This window comes from Megascapheus bottae, chromosome X (assembly GCF_031878675.1).
Source record: "Megascapheus bottae isolate mThoBot1 chromosome X, mThoBot2.hap1, whole genome shotgun sequence".
NCBI classification, from domain to species: Eukaryota; Metazoa; Chordata; class Mammalia; order Rodentia; family Geomyidae; genus Megascapheus; species Megascapheus bottae.
In genome coordinates, this window is record NC_143547.1 from 3270537 (window position 1) to 3291837 (window position 21301).

A 21301-nucleotide genomic window follows, 5' to 3' on the forward strand; every position below is an offset into this window, starting at 1 on the left:
GAGCCTTTTCTGTGTATGTAGTACCAGGGACTGGAACACAGGGCTTTGTGCATGCTAGACAAGCACTCTACCACTAGACCAGGCTGCTGGCCAAGACAGTAATCTTTTAAATAAGAGTTAAAAACTTATTTCTCTCTCTACCTAACTGGATGGGATAGGTTTGGTTGGGAGAGATGAAGGAGAATGATGAAAGGAATAACTGATCAAGATACAAACCAACATGAGGAATAGTACAAATACTTAAAGATAATTTTAAGTAGGGTTTCTTCCTGTGATGGTGTTTATTTAAAAGGCGAGCTAACAAAAAATCCCTTTATATATATTTAAAAGAAATTTTTGTCACTGTACACATAGCACTTCAATAACCATGCACGCATATATCTATAACCATGCATACATACAGACATATATTCCATTTTGTTTCCCATGTTGTCTCAAAAATTATTTGAAGATTTCTGTTGAAATTATATGAGCATAAACATTTACAAGGCATGAAGTGTTCTTGGAAATGTCTTTCATATAGACTGAGATCTCTTTGTATACATGCATAATAATTCTGGATGGATGCACTAAAACTTGATTAATAAATAAAATGTCATTGTGCTTATGTTACACATTTAAAAAGTTTATTATAAAGACCTATAAAATGGGTCTTTAACATTTTAAAAAACAAAACTGGATTACGTCCATTTTTCTGTCCTTCTATAGCTTCATATATTTACACATTATGTATTTGCATCATATATAGATCTTCCATGTTATTTTGAAGTGTGTGTGTGTGTGTGTGTGTGTGTGTGTGTGTGTGTGTGTGTGTGTATGTGTATGTTTCTGGGGATAAAACCAAAGGCTTCACATATGCTTGAGCAAAAACTCTGTGACAGAGATAAATACCCATCCCAGTACTATAATGTTTTGTGTTCCAGACCTGAGGCTTGAACTCAGGGTCTGGGCACTGACCCTTAGCTTTTTATTTTCTGGAACTAGTAATCTTTCTGGCTTTGAGATCTCAGTCTCCTGAGTAGTTAGGATTATAGGCATGAGCCACACACTACTACTATAATTTTTAATGGATGAGTAGTATTTAATTTGAAGTATTATGTTTTTCCTAACCATTCCTTTGATATTAGGCATTTGTAATTGTTATTTTCATTATCGATGCATAAATATGTTCATGCTTGCTATTTTCTTCTAATGGATCATTTAAAATATTTTTTTCTCACTGTTTGAAAACATATAGGACTATCTACTATCCTAATATGTACTGCTTTAACTACCTAAGATATTTGGGCTGAAATTCATTGTAATTCCTATGTCTGTGGGCAGGCATTCTAAAAGCAGATCTGAAAATAATTTGCAAAATGCTGTATTTTCAACATTGTACTGATAGTCCATCATAAGGACATGTTTTACTATGTATTCAATGAAAATAGAAAATGAAATATACCAAAATGTCTGTAATAGCTGAGAAAATATCTTTTAAGATGATTTTGGCAGCATTATTGAAACTAATAACAGTAACTTACATTTATCTGGTACTGTTTTCCTTTTTAGTCTAATGGATGGATACCTAATTTTTGTTAGTATCTTTCACTAGTATCTCTATACACATTATTTGAAAGCCCCGTTCTCACCTGCCTGTATTAGTAGCTGTCTAAGAGAAGAAATAGAGCCTCATTTCACTAGTCATTCACATTCTTACAAATCCCATGTGCTACATTTTTGCTATACCCCTTTACAGTAGTTTCTCGTTGATGTTGGGGGAAGGTTTTACAGGTATCTGTATGTCTGGAGACTCTTCTATTCTTTTCAGCTGACTAATTTGCAGTTGAGGATTAAGATATCCTCCCCTCCCCCTGCCAGTCCTAGGGCTTGAATTCAGTGCCTGGGCACTGTCTCTGAGCTTTTTTTTGCTGAAGGCTAGTGCTCTACCACTTGAGCTACAACTATACTTCTGGCTTTTTTTTCTTTTTTTTGCATTTATTTGTAGAGAGAAAAGTTTCATAGACTTCCTTTTCAGAACCTTTCTGGAACCACAATATATATGTATATGAATACATAGGTGATACACAGAGTGGTGACAGTTACATAATAAGAAAAAGAGCACAATTCTTGTCAAATACTATTATCCCCTCCCTCATTTCCTCCCCCTGCCCAGCCCCCTGCCCCATCCCTATCACCTTTGGTGATATTGCCATTTTGAAGACGTTCATTCTCCCAATCCAGGAGCATGGGAGGTTTTTTTTTTCCATTTCCTTTGGTCTGCTTTAATTTCCATTTTCACATTTTTGAAGTTTTCATTGTAGAGGTCCTTCACTTCTTTGGTTAAATTGCTTCCCAGGTATTTTTTATACTATTCTAAGGAGTTGCTTTCCTGACTTCAGCCTTGCCCTTCTCATTGCTGGCATATTTGTGGATTAATTTTATACCCTGCTATTTGCTACAGTTTCAGATCAGCTCAAGTAACTTGAGAGTGGAATCTACAGGATTCTGCAAATAGGATCATGTCATCTGCAAAGAGGGCAAGTTTTACTTCTTCTTTTCCTATTTGGATCCCTTTTTTTTCTGTGGGTTTTTTTTAAATACATTTTTTATTGTAATTAATAGAAGGGTTACATGGTATTTGCCAGATAAATCGTGCCTTAATTACCACACATTGATACCCTTTCACATGTCGTGGTCCCCATTTCCCTTCCCCCCTCCCCCACCCCTCATCTTGTATTCCCCTGTTCCCTATCCAATTTCAGATAACCAAATACAATTATATCCGATATATCAGGTAACAAAGTGAGATAGTGTAACAATAGGAGATAACCAAGGGACAGTAGAAGTAATGAGAGATAACATAGTGCCTTAAGAACAACAATGATTAATTATATGGCTTATGTTTACATCATCTTTTAAATGACAAGTTTAACAAACAATTGTTCAAGGAGGAAATCTCTAATTATTTGGATCCCTTTTATGTTTGTCTCTTGCCCTATTTTAGTATCATTTTCTAAGCTATGTGCATAATTATTGATTATTGTGACTGCTGCTAGGACTGCCCTAGAGATATACAAATTATTACAAATGAGGGAAAACATGGAGCTCATGCTCTTTGAGTCTGGCTTACTTCACTTAATATGATTTTTTCCAAGTCTTTCCATTTCCTTACAAATGGGACAATGTCATTCTTTCTGATGGAAGCATAGAATTCCATTAGGCTTGGTTGATCATAAGCTAGGAACTTCTACCTGATCATTCTCATTTAATTTTGAATGTGAAGGGGTCATTGATCCTCATGTTTTATTACTTTTCAGCCAGTATTAATATACCATATGTATAATACTTTCTGTCCTATCTTCCTATGTTCAGTTGGAGAACATGAAACACTAGCAGTGGTAAAGAAATTTGAACTCATGCAGTAGATGGTACAAGTTGAACTCAATAGTGAAGAAGAATTGGAATTCAACTTACTCAGAGTTAGAAATTAACTGATATTTTGCATGGTCCAATGATGCACATTGCTTCATTAATAAAATATACTTTAAATAGAAATATGCTCAGACATTTCTCATTTCAATTTCTGATATTTTTCCAGTATTAAAATCACAGTTTTGTTCTCTAATCACTAGTGATTTTCCTCCTCCTCATCAAGCAACCTCACTGGTAATTGGCAATGGGATTTGTATTCCATGAGGCAAGTTAAACAGATGTCACTCTTACCTCCATGACTTGCATCCTAAAAATAGCAGTCTACAAAACTACCACAGTTGAAAGAAAATAAAAACACATGGAACAATGTCATAAAAATGTTATACCAGCTGTTCTTTCTTCCATTGTTTTCTTTTTTTCTTTTCAAGCAAGTATAATTGCATACAGTAAAATGCTCTAATTTTATGTATACGCTTTTCAAAAATTTAATTTTAATTTTATCTTTTGTCAGTCTGAACTCAGGGCGTGGCATTGTCCTTGTGCTTTCTCTGGGCTGGATCTCTACCACTTGAGCGACAGCACCCCTTTTGGCTCTTTCTATGTACGTGATACCAAGGAATCTGAACCCAGGGCTTCATGTGCGCTAGGCAGGCACTCTACCACTCTGCCACACATCTGGCCCCTATGTATACAATTTGATGAGTTTTCACAGTATATGGATATTCATATAGACAATGGTTCAAGACACAAGATCTTCAAATCACTTTGGGAATTTCCTTTGTACTACTAGCCAGTCAATCACTGTTCTGAGGTCTAAAAAGCTGAGTCTGTTCTAGTATCTCACACACATGGAATCATAGGTGTCTGATCGTCTGTCTATTCAAGATAGTAAGATCTATCAGGCTCTCCCATATTAATACATTGTTTTTTATTGCTAAGTAGCAATTCATTGTATAGAAATACTATAATTTGTTTTCCAATCTAATATTGACAGGCACTTGGTGTATTTTCAGTTTTTTTCTCATATATTGAATAAAGCTGCAATGAAGATTCCCTAAATGAATGCTTTGAAGAACATTATGATTTTATTTCTCTTTGTTCAATCCCAGGGGAAAAATGGTTGGATCTTGGGGTAGTTTTATATTTATTTCATTTTGTTATCTTTAAGTAGTTGTGTAAAAGTGTTGCCATTTAGCTGGGTGCTGATGACTCACGCCTGTAGTCCTAACTACTCAGGAAGCTGAGATCTGAGGATCTCAGTTTAAAGCCAGCTCATGCACAAAAGTCTGTGAGACTCTTATCTCCAATTAACCACCAGAAAACTGGAAGTGGAGTTGTGGCTCAAATGGCAGAGTGCTATCCTTGAGCTGAAGAGCTCAGGGACAACACCAAGGTCTCATGGAGTTCCATGCCCAAGCTGGCTTTGAACCATGATCCTCAGCTCCACCAGCTCCCAGCTGCTCACTTTTCTGAACTTTGTAGGCTATACATTGAATCTTGACTGTGTTATCTCCATCTTCTCCTTTTCATTTGTTTACCCCTCTACCCTTGATTCTATCCTATTCATTTCAAATACCCATTTCGTGGTTATTTTTGCTGAACTTTAACTATATCTTTCTAAGGAATTATACTATTTGAGTTCTCTCTTGAATCTATTATATTTCAGTTAATATATTTGTATAGATTTGAACATCAACCAATGCCTTCACTTATATGTTTATAAACTAATTCTAGCTTCCACATATGAGAGAAAACATGCAAAATTTTTCTCTTTGCACCTGACTTACTTCATTTAACATATTTTTTCAGGTTCTTCCATTTCTTTGCAAATGAAATCATTTACAAAGAAATGTTCAGTTTTTAATAACAACAGATGCTGGAGGGGATGTGGCCAGGAGGGATCACTACTACACTGTTGGTGGGAGTGCAAACTCGTTCAACCACTATGGAAAGCAGTATGGCAGTTCCTCAAAAGACTAAACATAGAGCTCCCCTATGACCCAGCAATTCCACTACTAGGCATTTACCTGATTGTCCAGAAACAAGGACACACTAAATCCACTAGCACAATGATGTTCATTGCAGCACTATTTACCATAGCAAAGATATGGAACCAACCCAGATGTCCCTCAGTTGATGAGTGGATCAACAAGATGTGGTATTTGTACACAATGGAATTCTATGCTGCTGTCAGAAAGAATGACATCGCCCCATTTGTTAGGAAATGGAAAGAATTAGAAAAAAACCATATTAATTGAAGTAAGCCAGACTCAAAGGAACATAGGCTCAATGGTTTCCCTCATTTGTCATTTGGGCTCTCCTAGCAGAGATTTGCAATAGAGCAAAACCTAGATACATACAGTATGATGCTAAATGAAAGGACCTCTAGGACATAAAACAAAAGCCTTATCATGAGTGATTGTTGTCCTTAATGTACTATGTTATCTCTCATCTCTTTTGCTGTCCCTTGGTTATCTCATATTGCTATAGTATCTCACTTTGCTATCTAATATATTGGAAATATTTGTATTTGGTTATTTGAAATAGGATAGGGAAGGGAGGAAAACAAGATGAGGGGTGTGGGTGGAGGGGAAGGAAATGGGGACCAAGACATGAGAAAGGGTATCAATGTATGTGAATTAATGCACCTTCTATCTGGCGAATGTAATGTAACCCTTCTATTAATTACAATAAAAATATATGAAAAAAGAAATGTTCAGTTTTTATTATGAATCTGACATATGGAAAAATCACATAAGATTCCTATCAGTTGTGAATGAATCCTTGCCAACCATAGTTTTATGGTTCAAAATTTGGATTTCCGGAAACTTAGAATTTTATATTTTTATATTTAAATATAAATACTTCAGTAAGTAGTGTTTTTTTCATTGTTCCTCTCTCCTGTGTTTATGTGATCATGAACCATGGTAAATTTCTTTTTATGCATTTATTGGAGGTTATATGTGTTTTGATACATTTATTAAAATATTTTGCTCAGGATACTAGAACAAAATAGCATTTACAATAATGCTGGAGGCTTGACAGTCCAAAATCAAAATGCTAGTAGATTTGGTGTCTGGTGATGGTCCACTCTTCACTAATGGCGCTTTCTCGATCTCACTTTGCAGAAGTGGTAAGGGATTTTCCTAGGGTTGGACATTAATGTCATTATGAGTACTGTGGTTACCATCATGACCTAATCACTTATGAAGTCTTCTCCCTTATGATATCATTTAAGGGGTGAGAGGTCATACTAGATATCCATTGCTCCACTGCCATTTGTCAAAAACACTTTTCCTTTTCTTATTCTGGATATTTGTTACAAAAACATTTCATCATTGTTGGTGGGCTGCTTTATGATATTTCAGTGATATATTTATAGATCATATGCTAATTCTATTTTTATAGTAACTCTTGAAAGCAAGACTCTAAGTCCCCTAGCTTTGGTTTTGTTTTCCAGGAATTGTTATTCTTTATGTTTTCACATAAAGCTAAGAGTTACTTTTCAATTTCTATAATAAGCCTGCTGACTTTTAAGTTGTGATTTCTTTGAATGCATAGGTCAATTCTGGGGTAACTGACAACTTAGTATTGAGTTTTTAGTCAATGCACACAGTGTAACATTCCATTTATTCAGCTATTTCTCTATTTTTCTGTAATACCTTGTCATTTTTATGCTCTTGATGTTTTATGCTTTCTATTAAATATATCCCTAGGTACAGTTTTTTTCTTCAATGCTCTTGTAAATGTACTCTTATTTTAGTGGTTCCAGGGGATCAAATTTTGGACTTCGTGCATGCTAGGTTGTGCTCTTCCACTGAGCTATATATAGCCCTAGCCCTTCCATTCTTTCTTATTTACTTGAAGTAAGAACATTTCACAACTTTGGAAGCATTAGTATTAGATTATGTGGACTTAATTGCTTTTCCTCCATTAGTATGGTTATTTGTCTGTTTCAGTTTACATTAAAGTAATGCACTGTAGCAGATTTTGTAGCCCAATTCTTGTCCTATCACTTAACTGGCTATGTAAGTTACCAAGTCTTACTCCAAGAAACTCATTAATTTACCAGTTGGTTAAAGATGATAATATTTGTTGTGGCTTATTGGTATATTACACAACAGAACAAAAATGAAAGTCATAATGCTTGGATAACTCTCTTCATTCAAAAGCTTCTATGGCAATTTTTAATTGTTATAGATACTATATATGTTATAAGATAGTTGAAAACATGAACAGAATATGGTGAAAAGCTAGACTCCCTCCCACTCCAGATTCTCATTCACCATGCTTTCCGCTTCAGGGGAAACCATTGTCACTACCTTTTGGTATACATGAAAAACTACTCTATTAAAATGAATGCATATATTTACATAATATGCCTTTCTAAGAGATTCATACTCTAGCAATTGAGCTAGCTGGGATCTCCATAGTCCTCTTTAGAAGCACAAAGGGTAGTACATTCTTCATATTATTCAACACCTTGCACTTTAAAAGTTAACTATACATATTAAGGTGGAGAGTTGAATTATGACCTGTTTTTCACTGGTCATTTTTACAATAATATCTTGTTTTATGCCTGGATGTGTATCTGAGGCATAGTTGTTCGTGATCCTCGCATTCTCAGCCACCATGTATTTAATTCTTTATACATAGGTCATAATTGACCATAATTTGGGACATTGTCATTGTCAGTTTTGTTTTTTCTATTTAATAAAAGCTTAATTACTAATCCATTGTTTTGATTAAGAAATCCATTGGGAGGAACTTCAAGATCTAATATTAAAAACGGAGTCAATCTAATTCACAAAAATCTATTATGTAATTTTTATTGTTCTTAGTGTGAAATATTGCAAGAGAACTCAAGCAATATATTATCCTGAGTGAATCTGTGAATATTGTCAGCTTTGCCTATATTAGAGGGCTATGTGATGTTTCAATTCTTCCTCTATTTTTCTCTTTTAAATTGCTTCAAAATTTTGTTTTCTACAGTGTTCTATGAGGCAATTTATTCTTTGTTTATTGAGGTCTAAGGTGTTTGCCTCTGTTTTCATACTAACCATTCATAATTAACCTAATACTTCATTCCATCACATTCTGAAGATTTTATTACATGAAATAGAATCTCAGTTTCTGAAAAACAAATATCTTTGGAAACCGTAGTCTTATTCTATAAACAGGACTTTCAAGCACAACAATATTAAAGTAGAAAGTTTTACCTTTCTAACTAGCACAAGGACTCAGGATGGCTTCAAAGGCTGATATGGGCTGATTGCTGTTATTTAAATATTAGGACATGCAACCAGGACATGATTATTAGCACACTGTGAGTTAAACACTGTCACTCTGGGAAATCGCTTGAAGGCCAAAGTGATTGGGAAAAAAACAACACAACAAAGTAAGAGAGATATGAAAATAAGGGACAGCTTCTAGTTTAAAGAGTACACTCTGATGAGTCACAATGTGAAATGCTATGAACATTTTAGATCATCTAAATGAAATTTAGTATAAAATTAAGATTACAAATACAAAATGTAATGAAAGTTTAATCAGACTGTATACGTATACTTAACATGTTAAACGAATCTTATGATGCCACTTTGAGAGCTTCAGACATGATTTTTTTCCTGTGGGATCTCAGATTTTATTTTTTTCATTTTGTAGGTGGAGAAAATAAGGCAAGTAATAAACAGCTTAGTTCATATCAGACAGTCTTAAACTCTTGGAGATCACATAAGCCAACCATGAGATGGAATGTATGTCAAGTAGAGGTGGCCATGGGCTGATAGAAAATGGAGCTGTTTTTTATTGCTCAGAGGTGGAGAGCCATCACCTGAAGAGACAATAATTCAAATAGATCTCAGGGACTATTTCAGTTTTGGCAGTGGTCAACTGGGTGTCTGTTGCCCTCAGTAATCTTTCAAGGCTCATGTTTCTTTACTGTCACCTTGAGTTGACCTTCATCTCTCATGGATGTCTGCTTCCCGAGAGGTCTGCACACTTTTCTTCCTTGCCACTAGGATTTGAATTCTCTACAGAGAGATTGTTAAGAAGAGAGTATTTATTCAAAAATGATAGGAAATGGACGATTTTTTTTCTATGTACATGTGGTACCAAGGAATCGAACTTGGATCTTTGTGCATGTTAGGCAAGTACTCTACCACTAGGCCAAACTCCAAGCCCCGAAATGGATGGTTTTTAATTGTATATATTTCCAGGGCACAAAGATTTGGTATGATTTCTGTGATATAATGTTAAATATCTAAATCAAGCTAAGTAAGCTCTTCATCCTTATCAACAATTGACATTTTTGAAACGTTTGAAATTTAAATTCAACAATTTTTGAGATGCATTCTACTCTACTTCTTAACTACCTATCTTCACCCATTGTATAGCTGATCTCATACAACCAATCCTGGGTTTCTGTACATCACCAGCCCATCTTTCTATCTTGGTTAACTTTTTGAGCTTCTGTTCTCAGCATTGTACTCTCTGGTCTTAGAAATTTGATTGTTTTCCGCTGTCAGTATCAGGGTGTGAACCCAGGGTCTTGTGCTCTCACTCAGGTTTCTTGTACACAGCTGATGCTTTACAATTGAAGCCACTCTTCCAGCAAGTCCCAGTTTTAATCTCCACTTACATGCATGGCTATGTGACATTGTCTTCTATGTCCAACTTAACTCACATTGTGGTTTCCAGTTCCATCCACGTTGTTAAAAATCACCTCATTGTCCTCTTAGTTTTAAAGCTGCAAGTGATCTACTGTATATTTCTATGACATTTTTAATCCACTTATCTGTCAAGCAACACTGAGATAGATTCCATGACACTGTTTTCTTGAAGAGTGATATAGTGAATGTAAGAGTTCACATATCTCTTCAACAAATAAGTTCAAATCTTTTGAGTAAATACTCAGAAGTGGGAATATTGTATGTGGTATTATTTGGCGGAAAGCTGGCAAGAAAAAAAGAACAATATGGCTGAGAATGTTTATGCTGTCTTCCTGTGTCACATGTTCTTGTTCTCTGCCACATTTGTTTTCTTTTCTTTCTTTTTTTTGCTAGTCGTAGTACTTGAACTAAAGGCCTAGGCACTGTCCTTGAGCACTTTTGTTCAAGGCTATGGCACTTCCACTTGAGCCACAGCACCACTTCCAGCTTTTTCTATGTATGTGGTACCAAGGAATCGAACCCAGGGCTTCATGCATGCAAGGCAAACACTCTACCACTAGGCCACATTGCTGCCCATCATATTTTATTTCTATGACATTTTCTCATCACTTTTTTTTTTACAAACAAGAAACATATCAAGACTAAGGTGTCTAATTATTGGAGTCATTCCTCAGGCATATTTCTTGTATTCCATATATGAAAATAAGTATTAAATGTCACAAAATGCTAGTCTAGATTGTGGGGGAAGTAAAACAGGTATTTTTATTTCAAAATAGTAAGAGAAATGGAGTTATCAATTTTTATCCCACAAAAACAGAAAATCTTTCCAATCACATCAAACTTCTTGGTTCTTAGTAATTAATTTTTATTAATTATAGGGAATAGTATTAATTTAGCCTTTTTCATATTCCTTCCTATTTCTTTTTTTCTTATTGTAATGCATAGAGGGGTCACAGTTACATTCGCCAGACAGAGGGTACATCACTTCTCACACTTTGATACCCCCTCTCATGTTTTGTTTCCATTTCCCTCCCTCCACCCCTTCCAAATCTTCTTGTTTTCCCCTCCTATTTCCTATTTTAAATAAACAAATAAAGTATATACAATATATCAGGTAACAAAGTCAGATACATTAACAACATGAGATTAACCAAAGGTCAAAAAAAGAGAAGAGAAATACATAGTACATTAAAAACAACAATCACATAATACAATCTCTTGTTTCTACATCCTGGAGATCCTTTCATTTAGCCTCATCCTATAGGGGCTTCTTCTGCTAGGAGAGTCAGACATGACATTTTTAAAGCATCATACTTTCTGCTTGGTAGCTAGTAAGTTCATATCAATTAATATTACTATAGTCTGAATATGGGTGTTTTGTTAATAACTTTTTGTGGGTCATGGGGCTTAAATTTGGCCTTGGCACTGTCCCTGAACTCTTCAGCTCAAGGCTACCGCCCTACCCTTGATCAAAGCCCCACTTCCAATTTTCTAGAGCTTAATTGGAGATAAGAGTTTCAGGTCCTTTTGTGCCCCAGCTGGCTTTGAACCTTGATTCTTAGATCTCAGCCACCTGAGTAGCTAGGATTACAGGCATGAGCCACCGTGCCTGGCTTTTTAATAATTTTTGAATGTCTGTTTATGCATAGTAATGGAAAAAGATTATGTAATATCAAAGAGAACACATTGGCTACTAAATAATTTGGGTCCTTAAACACATAGGTTTATTTGTATCATTTCCCCAAAATATAAAGGGAATGATCTTGGACAATATACTCATTTATTAATGTGCCTCTTATATACTAGGCCTTGTGAAAAGTGTTGAGCATACAATGATGAAATAAATCATATGAACTATAGTTATGAATTGTGATATTTGCAGCAATAGAATAATCACTTAGTCGCTATTAATGAAGGTCTCTGTGAGAATGGACCATTTTACCCATTGGAATATAGGATCTTGCAAGTTAAATGAAGTGGTATTTAGGAGGACCCAAAGTAGGAGGCTGATCAAACTAAGTGGAGTTGGGATAGGAAGTTTTGGGGGAAGTAACTTTTGAAAAAATTTGGGGGAAGTAATTTTTGAAAATAAACCACTTTCTTTTGCTTGACAAAAGATTTTTTATTGTGATAAATAGAAGGGTTACATTATATTCACCAGATAAAAGGTGCATAAGTTCATAAACATTGATACCCTTTCTCATGACATGGTCCCCATTTCCCTCCCACCCTCCCCCCACTTATCTTGATTTCCCCCTTCCCTATCCAATTTCAAATAACCAATTAAGCACATATAAAATATACCAGATAACAAGGTGAAAAATTGTAACAATATGAGATAACCAAGGGATGGCAAAAGAGATGAGAGGTAACATAGAACATTCAGAACAACAGTCATTCATTATATGGCTTTTGTTTCCTTATCCTGGAGGTCCTTACATTTAGTGTCATACTATTTGGCCTAATGTCTCTAGATTTTGTTCTATTGTAAATCTCTGCTAGGAGAGCCCAAGGTTTCTACTGATTATGACAAACGAGGGAGACTATTGGGCCTATGTTTCTTTGAGTCTGGCTTACTTCACTTAATATGATTTTATTCTAAGTCTTTCCATTTCCTAACAAATGGGGCAATGTCATTCTTTCTGACAGCAGCATAGAATTCCATTGTGTATAAATACCACATCTTGTTGATCCACTCATCAACTGAGGGGCATCTGGGTTGGTTCCATATCTTTGCTATGGCAAATAGTGCTACAATGAACATCACTGTGCTAGTGGATTTAGTATGCCCTTGTTTCTGGACGATTGGGTAAATGCCAAGTAGTGGAATGGCTGGGTCATAGGGGAGCTCTATGTTTAGTCTTTTGAGGAATTGCCATCCTGCTTTCCATAGCGGTTGAATGAGCTTACACTCCCATCAACAGTGTAGTAATGATCCCTCCTGGCTACATCCCCACCAGCATCTGTTGTTATTAAATTTCTTGATCCTGGCCATTCTAACTGGAGTGCGGTGGAGTCTCAAAGTTGTTTTGATTTGCATTTCTTTTATGGCCAGAGATGTGGAACATTTTTTACAAAATTACTTTTGAATATCATATGGAAATAAATGCAAAGATATGCTCAATGTGGTGCCAAGTTGTGAATCTATTATAGTGATGGTCACATTTTCAAGATAAAATTTTTATATACACATTAGTTTCATTTGAGGCTGCTATTTTTGTGGGACATAGTGAAAACGAGAATAATTATACATAGCAATTAAAATGTAGTGATGTCTCAGAAATATCACTAGTATTTATAATCTTTCTCAAACCATAAACATCATTCGTCATTAATCTAGTCATGAAACTAAATGTAAATGAAATAGTGAAATAGCTAACAGGTCTCATAAAAGCAGATTTTATAAACTGGTTATTTTCAGTACAAATGTAATATCCCAATAAACTCATTTTGTAAGGTTGTCTTGAGTTGGATATATGTCATTTGCATGATTTTATCTCTTAAAATGTTCCACTCATCCATTTAATTGCTGCTAATGAAGGCAATATATCACAACACTTGAAATTCTGTACCTTATTGCCATTAACATGGAATTTGACACTGTATAAGAGAATTTTCTGATTGTAAACATTTTGAATGCTAAAGCTGTGGGGTGGTAATCTATGGTAGGGATACTTGTGCACCTGATAGGATACTTCTGTCACTTAGTGAATTTAAGATTAGGTTCAATCATAGTTTGCAAACTTGCATCTCCAACCCAACCACTCTTGCTTAAAATGGAGAAAATTAAATACCAAAAATGTAATAGGACTCAAAAACTGGGTGTGGAAAACATGACTGTGAGAAGCTCATATTTCTCAAAATTTTACAATTGTCATAACTATTTCCTCTCTCACTTGAGTGCAGTGTTAGAATCTAATTTTAAACGATAAAGGAAATTGAGAATAAAAGAAGTATATCCTATGCTTTGTGTAATTTACTATAAAAGAATGTCAATGGTGTCTTTATAGAAGCTTTAGTTTTCTTATTGACCCTGATGCAAAGGTTCAAAGGAAACTATTCTCATCAGATGATTTATCATCTTTAAAAAGTTGACTCTTCCTAAGACCTTTGGATGACCATATCATTTATCACTTATTCTAGAATGCAGTGGAAATACTTGATAAATTGCTCTGTCTGGCTTCAGAGAGCTTACGTGCAATCTGCTTTTCAGGTAGAAAAACAGCTTCCTTGAACTAACTAGCCCACCTTCCTTACCTTTAAACTGCTTTTGCAATTTTGTTCTCTACATTCTTGTCCCATCCATGTTAGGATTTCAACAGGCATGACTTACTCAAGACATGCTTACTTTTCATAACACTGCTCAAGGAAAATGCAAGTATCAATCTGTTTAAAATGTATTTTGAGGAGTAATGAGTATCAGTGCAATCAAACAGTAGGGGACATGAAAGAATTAGATAGCAATGATTCTTCCTGTGGTGTGTTTTGGCCAAGGTATCCTTTTCTTTCTTGATAAAAAGATCGTATCCAGTGCTCCTGCAATGTGATGTCATTTGTGGTACCCACAGGAGACACTGATAGGGGAAATGCTTTTAAAGACTCAAAACTTCTGACCAGACAACACAGTCTAGAAAACATTCCCTTTCTTAGAGAAAGCTGCATCACACTACTTTATTTCTCATCTGAACAGCACATGATAGGAAGAATCCATAAGTCTTTTGAATCAAGGACAAAAGAGAGCTATAGTTAATTCCACTTCTTAATAAATCATACAAAAATCATAAGAAATCTTTAAATCTTTGTCCTTCTTTCTTCCCTGCTCTGGGTAAACTGATTGTAAGTGACATGCATTACTCTTAGTTTAAATAGGTAAGAATCTATGAGTTGAGAGTTCCAAGATTCTGAAACAAAACATCTGCAGTGTGGCTGCAGGGAGAGGTTGGAGGCATGGATCTGACAATAACAGTATAATAGGCTATGTAAAATTTGAGAATATTGACTTCAGGGTTGTGAAAGAAATAAAGGACCCTAACATTTTGTACTGTGTAGCAGAGTAAGGAAGGTGGGAAAAACTTCCCAGAAGGGGTTTAACCATAAGAGAAAAAAGGAAATCCTCTCTAAGCTCCCCAAATACATAATCTGATACTGCCAAAATATAGTTAAAGACAGAAGATCTGCAATTTACATGATAAGCACATACCATGGAAAGGATTCCCTGTACTTGCTGATTGCTGGTGAGAATCATGTTAGGAGAAGCCTTATGGTCAAACATTCTGGCCCAAAAGAAGTAGCTCCTGAATGTTTATATCTCAAATCTTCCCAAACTTCCTCTCTGCTTTAAGAATTAGTATGAATACAAGAAATTGGGTCTGACTTGATGTAGACCCAGGGATCCAGGTCAATATGTTGGTAAGAAGGAAGATCATATATTTTAGACCATGCTGATACATTATTACATTCAGATATATAAAAAACCATCTTCAGAAGCTAAATAAGCACAACCACTATTTCCTAGCGTTCTAGAACAGGATCAAGAGATAAAACCTTAAGAATCTCTGATGTAGAATAAAGAGCTGAAATATAAACTAAGGCATAGAAATTCTGTTTTATGAAATTATAGCAAAAGTTCCCTAAATGTAGGGAAAGATATGGGGATTCAGGAACAGGAAAAATTTAGAAATCCAAATAGAAATGACCAGAAAAGAATCTTTCCATGAAACATAGTTAAAATATTGAGAGTATAGAACAAAATATTGAAAGCTGCAAGAGAGAAGTGCCAAATTACCTACAAAGGTAGACTCATTAGAATGCCATTATACTTCTTATGCCAAACTTTACAATCTTTTACAGAAAACCGTGAAGTGATGCATTTCAAGTCAATAACAGCCCATCAAAATTACTGCATTTAGAAAAATTTCCTTTAAAGTAGATAGAAAAATAATGATATTTAAAAATAAGCCAAATACATTCATGACCACTAATGCAGCATTGTAGAAAATACTTAAAAATTATACAGTTAAATGAGGAAGAAAGATAGTCACAATCATGAGAACTTAGTAATGACTGAATCTCATATGATTAGACAAACAAATGAAAATTAGGAAACCAGCAAAAATCTAAGATGAATAAAGATTATACAGGTCAACTAGGAAAAATTACAGCAATTAGAAAATTCATCTCAATAATAAGTCTTAACTAAAGTTTCTCCTGCCTCAGTCTCCTCATGGACTCCCCATGTGTGGCACCATTGTTCAAAAAGAAATGTACTCAGTAACTGCCTGAAGTAACTGCAACTACTTTTGTGTATCACTTTAAAAAATCATAAAAATAATAACTCTAATGCAAACTATCTTAATTCTCCAGTTACATATGCAAACTTGCTGCTTAGATGAAAAATCAATTGATAACAGTGTTGATCACAATGCTGATTACAGTGGCTCAAGAATGTAATCCAAGGTACTTGGACGGTAGTAATTTGAGGGTAGTGATTTGGGGCTCAGCTGGGGCATAAATATTCATAAAACTCCATTTAATCATTGGCTTGGTGTAGTTGTGCATACCTATCATCCTAAGCTACCTGGGAAGCACAGTGGCTAAGCACAATTAGATGTTCATTGTCTAGCACCTCATCTGAGTTGTAGTCTAGGCAACAAGATCATCAATTTCGGCTGGTGTTCAGAAAGATATATGCCTAGGTCCTACCCAAATGTACTGAAAGATTTTTTAACCAGTTGCCAGATTATTTATATGTCCATTGAAAGTTTAGGAAACTCCTGGCTGGAAGATATTAGGCAAGTAAAAAAAAATAAACAAGGAAACATGAAAAAAGTGTCCAAATAGAGGTGAACGCAGAGTAGTGGGATCACCCAGGAATGTTTCTGGTCTTTGTTGGTCAAACTCAGAGGGTATAATAGATAGCAAGGTTAGGAGATTGCAAGTAAATGGGAATTTGACAAGAAAAGTGTTCAATAGTTTTCAATGGTCAGAGGAAGTTGATCATACAAAAGCCAGTTGATGCACAATAGCATAATCCATTCCAAGTTATTCAACCTGGACAGAAATAGTATATGAAGAGAAAAGTGACAGAGAACAAGGTTCGACATATGGGTGAAAGTGGATAACCAAAGCTTAGCTTTGCTTCCTGAGAAGACTCAACGTTACCTTTCCAGCATTTGGTAGGTCTTGGATTAGTGTGTAACCTACACACACTAATTCCATTCTGAAAGACATAGGAACAGAACAAACATGCTATAATATTTGTGGAGCATATATTACATGGTAGGTCAACTACAAAGCATTCAACATTCCTTATTTTATGTAACCGCACTAGCAAGGTACTATGATCATTTCTAGAAGCTCAGAAGGATGGAACTGCTGTCCTCTAGAAGACTGAATGGGACAGAGAGATTGTTCCCTTGGTCATACTGTAGAAAGGAGAAGACAATTACTTCATATTTGGTCCTTGAGTGTCCACATTTAGGAGAGGGGAACAGAATTTGGAAAAAGGTGGTAATAGACTGGATATTTCTGTTTTCTTGTATTTACTGCTTTTCTGCTAAATTCTTGTTTTGTTTGAAGAATCCTATCTTCTGCCTGCTAACATAGGTTCTGCATCATCAGCAGGCTTAACAGAAAGACCCCAGGCAATTGCAGGTGCTCTGTGGGTTCCTTTAAAGCGAATTCTCTGAATAAACAGTTCAGTCAAAAACACCAGGTGCCCTATCTCACAGGCCACGGCAAAAGAAAAGAAAATGTAGCTTGTAGCACACCAGAAGAAATGGGCGTATATTGCAACATGAGCCGAAGTAAAGGTGCTTCACAGTTCATTCAGAAGGTGCTAATGTAATAGTTTGAGACTTTTTTCTTCTTTTCTTAGGTTAAAGAGGATAAGATACTATATGCAAAACACCAAACAGGAAAACAAAACAATAAATATAGGTAACCTTTAATAAATTCCCTTGTCATTGACTAATTGCTGAATCTCAAAGTTCAGTTCAGCAAATGCAAGACTAAGATGGATTAAAATAAAATAAAGATAAAGAGCAGAATGGATAAAGAGCATAATGGTCTAATGATTTCATTTCTGCAAGGACAAGATTTACTGCCCATGTAATAGCAACAAAGTAGATAGAAAATTGTTGACAATTATCCATATATTCTATTGATTCAAATTGCACAGTAAATGCTCTTAAGCTTGTATAGTAGGCTCTAATAGTGATTAAAGAAATAATATTTGCTAAGTGAATGGTTATACTGCTCTAACAAAATCCCCAAATCAGAGTAATTCATAAAGAAAAAAAATTACATTAGTGGTTGGAAAGGTAAGGGTTCATTGTTATTTAGGTGAGGGTCACTGTATGTTCTTAAGATGGCACATTGTTTCTTCATTCTCCAGGGTAGAAAAATGTCCTCCCGTGGTAGAAGTCTGAGGGCAAGTCAACCACACACTATGTGTGGTTCTTTCACAAGGAAGTATCCCTCAAGGCCTAAGTACTTTAATAGGTCCAACTGCTTAATCCTGTCATATGAGCAACATATGAATTTGGAGGAACCTGAAACCACAGTAGAGGTGACTCTCCTTGGCAAGTGGCCAGAGCCTGTAGACATGCCATGGTGACAATAGAATTGCCTTCAGATGTTTTGCAATAAGCAGAGATGGGACAAGGCTGACTTTGTCTTGTGGAACTTATACATTTTATTGAATACAAAGCAATTACCTAGTGGTCATCCATAAAGGCAGGGCTAAAGCTTCCTGTAGGAAACATTTCTGATGTGGTTTCCAACAAATAATTGATCTATGAGAACATGGGTATTTTATCTTCTCAGTATCCAGCTTTATTACTAACCCTTCCCTATTCACTTTCTCAGTCTTAATACCCCATTCCATCCCTTTTTTCTCTTTGCCCTTCTTTGCCTCTCTTACCAAAGTTTTTTTTTCTATTTCCCATAGGTCCTGAAGCTCGCTCTTCCCCAGAAGTAGGTGGCACTCTATGCCTTCTTGAACAGGAGGAAATTTTAATTATCTAAGAAGACCAAACTCACACTGAGCTAAGATTGACCTGGATAGTACAGATTAAGATGGTAATAAGCAAATTAATTGGAATGATCACACTGTTCTTTCTTTTTATTTTTGACGTGCTCATGAAAACTCACTGGGTACTGATCAGCATATGATGTAACAGAAAATCACTGCTTTATATTCAGGACAATGATCGTTTAGGCTCTTTCATCTTTTACTTTTGACAGCTTTACCCTGAGTGAGATTGTGGCGCCGGCCTGGGATTATGCTCTTGAGGTTGCCTATACTTCTTTCCTGGCATTTTACCCACTGATAAGAAACGCTAACTGCGGCGCCCGGCACCCCTGACCAGCAGGGAAGAACGGACACCACCCGAGGATCCTTCTCGTATCACACTTTATTGAAGAGCAACTTGATTGAAGGGAGAGCTGAAGCAGAGGGGCCCGGGGCAGGGAAGTGCAGCTGCTTATATACAATCAAGGAACACGGGGCTTTTGCCATTGGCTGCTCTGTTGCCAGGGCCATTTTAAAACTCGGGATTGGTCAGGCCTCTGACGTCATACGCGCAGACTCAGTGGAACGAGCAAAGGCTCCGCACTCACATACCAAATAAGGAGAACTAAGAAGTTGTTTACAAGGAGCGAGGCAGGGAACAGTCGCCATCTTGTAATGGCGGCCGCTCCGGCTCCCCACAGCTAACAATATGATGAGTTTTACACAAGCGCACCTCAAAAAGTCATGAAAATAGCCTGCATTTTGACTTGATTTCTTGAAGAAAGCAGGTAAATGGAACCAACTAATAAACTATGTCATGAGGATCCCGGAACCCCAAATCTTTCTATGTATTTTTCAGAGTACTACATTCATAGCAGAAATACTTTTCTGTGCTGAATTGTTTTCTTAAAATTAATTTCAAGGAAATGTTCAAATGAAAGAACAACTCAAGTTATGATTTTTCATCTGCATTATGTCTTGGAACTTATAAATGAAAACAGACAATGATTCATACTTCATTTCCTTGAAAAGATCAAATGTGCTCATGTAATTGAGCAAAAAAATATATATTGCACTGAAGTAATAGGTATTCAATCATAGGAAGATTTTTTTTTCCTTTTGTGAGTGAGCTGATAAAGCATCCCTCAAAACTATTCTTGCTCAGCCAAAAGCAGTAAGGTCATATAAAATAAACAGGTCCTAATATTGTGCATATAGTTATCTCATTAATCAGTAGCTTTTTTTCATTTTTTTATTGTAATTAGTAAAAGGGTTACATGATATTTGCCAGATAGAAGGTGCATTAATTCACATACCTTGATACCCTTTCACATGTCTTGGTACCCATTTCCCTCCCCCCCCACACCCCCCACCCGTCTTGGTTTTCCCCCCTTCCCTATCCAATTTCAAATAACCAAATACAAATAAATTCAATATATCAGATAACAAAGTGAGATACTATAACAATATGAGATAACCAAGGGACAGCAAAGGAGATGAGAGATAATATAGTACATTAAGGACAACAATCATTCGTTATATGGCTTTTGTTTCAATATCCTAGAGGTCCTTTCAATTAGCTTCACATTATATGGCCTTATGTATCAAGATTTTGCTCTATTGCAGATCTCTGCTAGGAGAGCCCAAGGTTTCTAAATCAGTAGCTTTTTATTTTTTTTTAATTTTTTATTGTAATTAGTAAAAGGGTCACATGATATTTGCCAGATAGAAGGTGCATTAATTCACATACATTGATTCCCTTTCACATGTCCCTTTCACATACATTGATTCCCTTTCACAGGGTACCCGTTTCCCTATCAGTAGCTTTTTAAAGGCACTTTTTTCTGTCAACCCTGAGAGGAATATATTTATAAATAAAAATGGAAGAGGAATGCAAACAATAAGAGGTGGTTTGCTGTAGGTGCGAATTGTCTTTGGCTAGCAGACACATTTATGCTTTTCTGATTTTAGAAAGGAAGCTGGTTTTTATTTCCAACAGCTTTATTAGGGAGTAATTTCCCTGACATGAATGTCAATGATTTTAAAAATGAATTTGTAGAGCACTACAGCCATCTTTGCTATCCAGCTTCAGAACATCACTACCAACAAACTGTGGCCTGACTTGATCAGAAAAACTATTATATTGGAACAGCCATGCCTGTTTATTTGTGTCTTGTTTATAGCTGTCTTTTTCTTTTGTACT

At 35.7% G+C, this 21301-nt stretch overlaps 1 long non-coding RNA gene across 1 annotated transcript in view; it reads left to right on the forward strand.

Moving 5' to 3' along the window:
* Positions 1 to 19159, forward strand: part of LOC150040379 (uncharacterized) — a 61531-nt gene extending 42372 nt beyond the window's left edge. Inside the window, exon 3 of the long non-coding RNA XR_016533754.1 lies at positions 19036 to 19159. This is a non-coding gene — a long non-coding RNA (uncharacterized LOC150040379). The remainder of the gene's footprint in view (positions 1 to 19035) is intronic.
* Positions 19160 to 21301: the final 2142 nt, after the last annotated feature.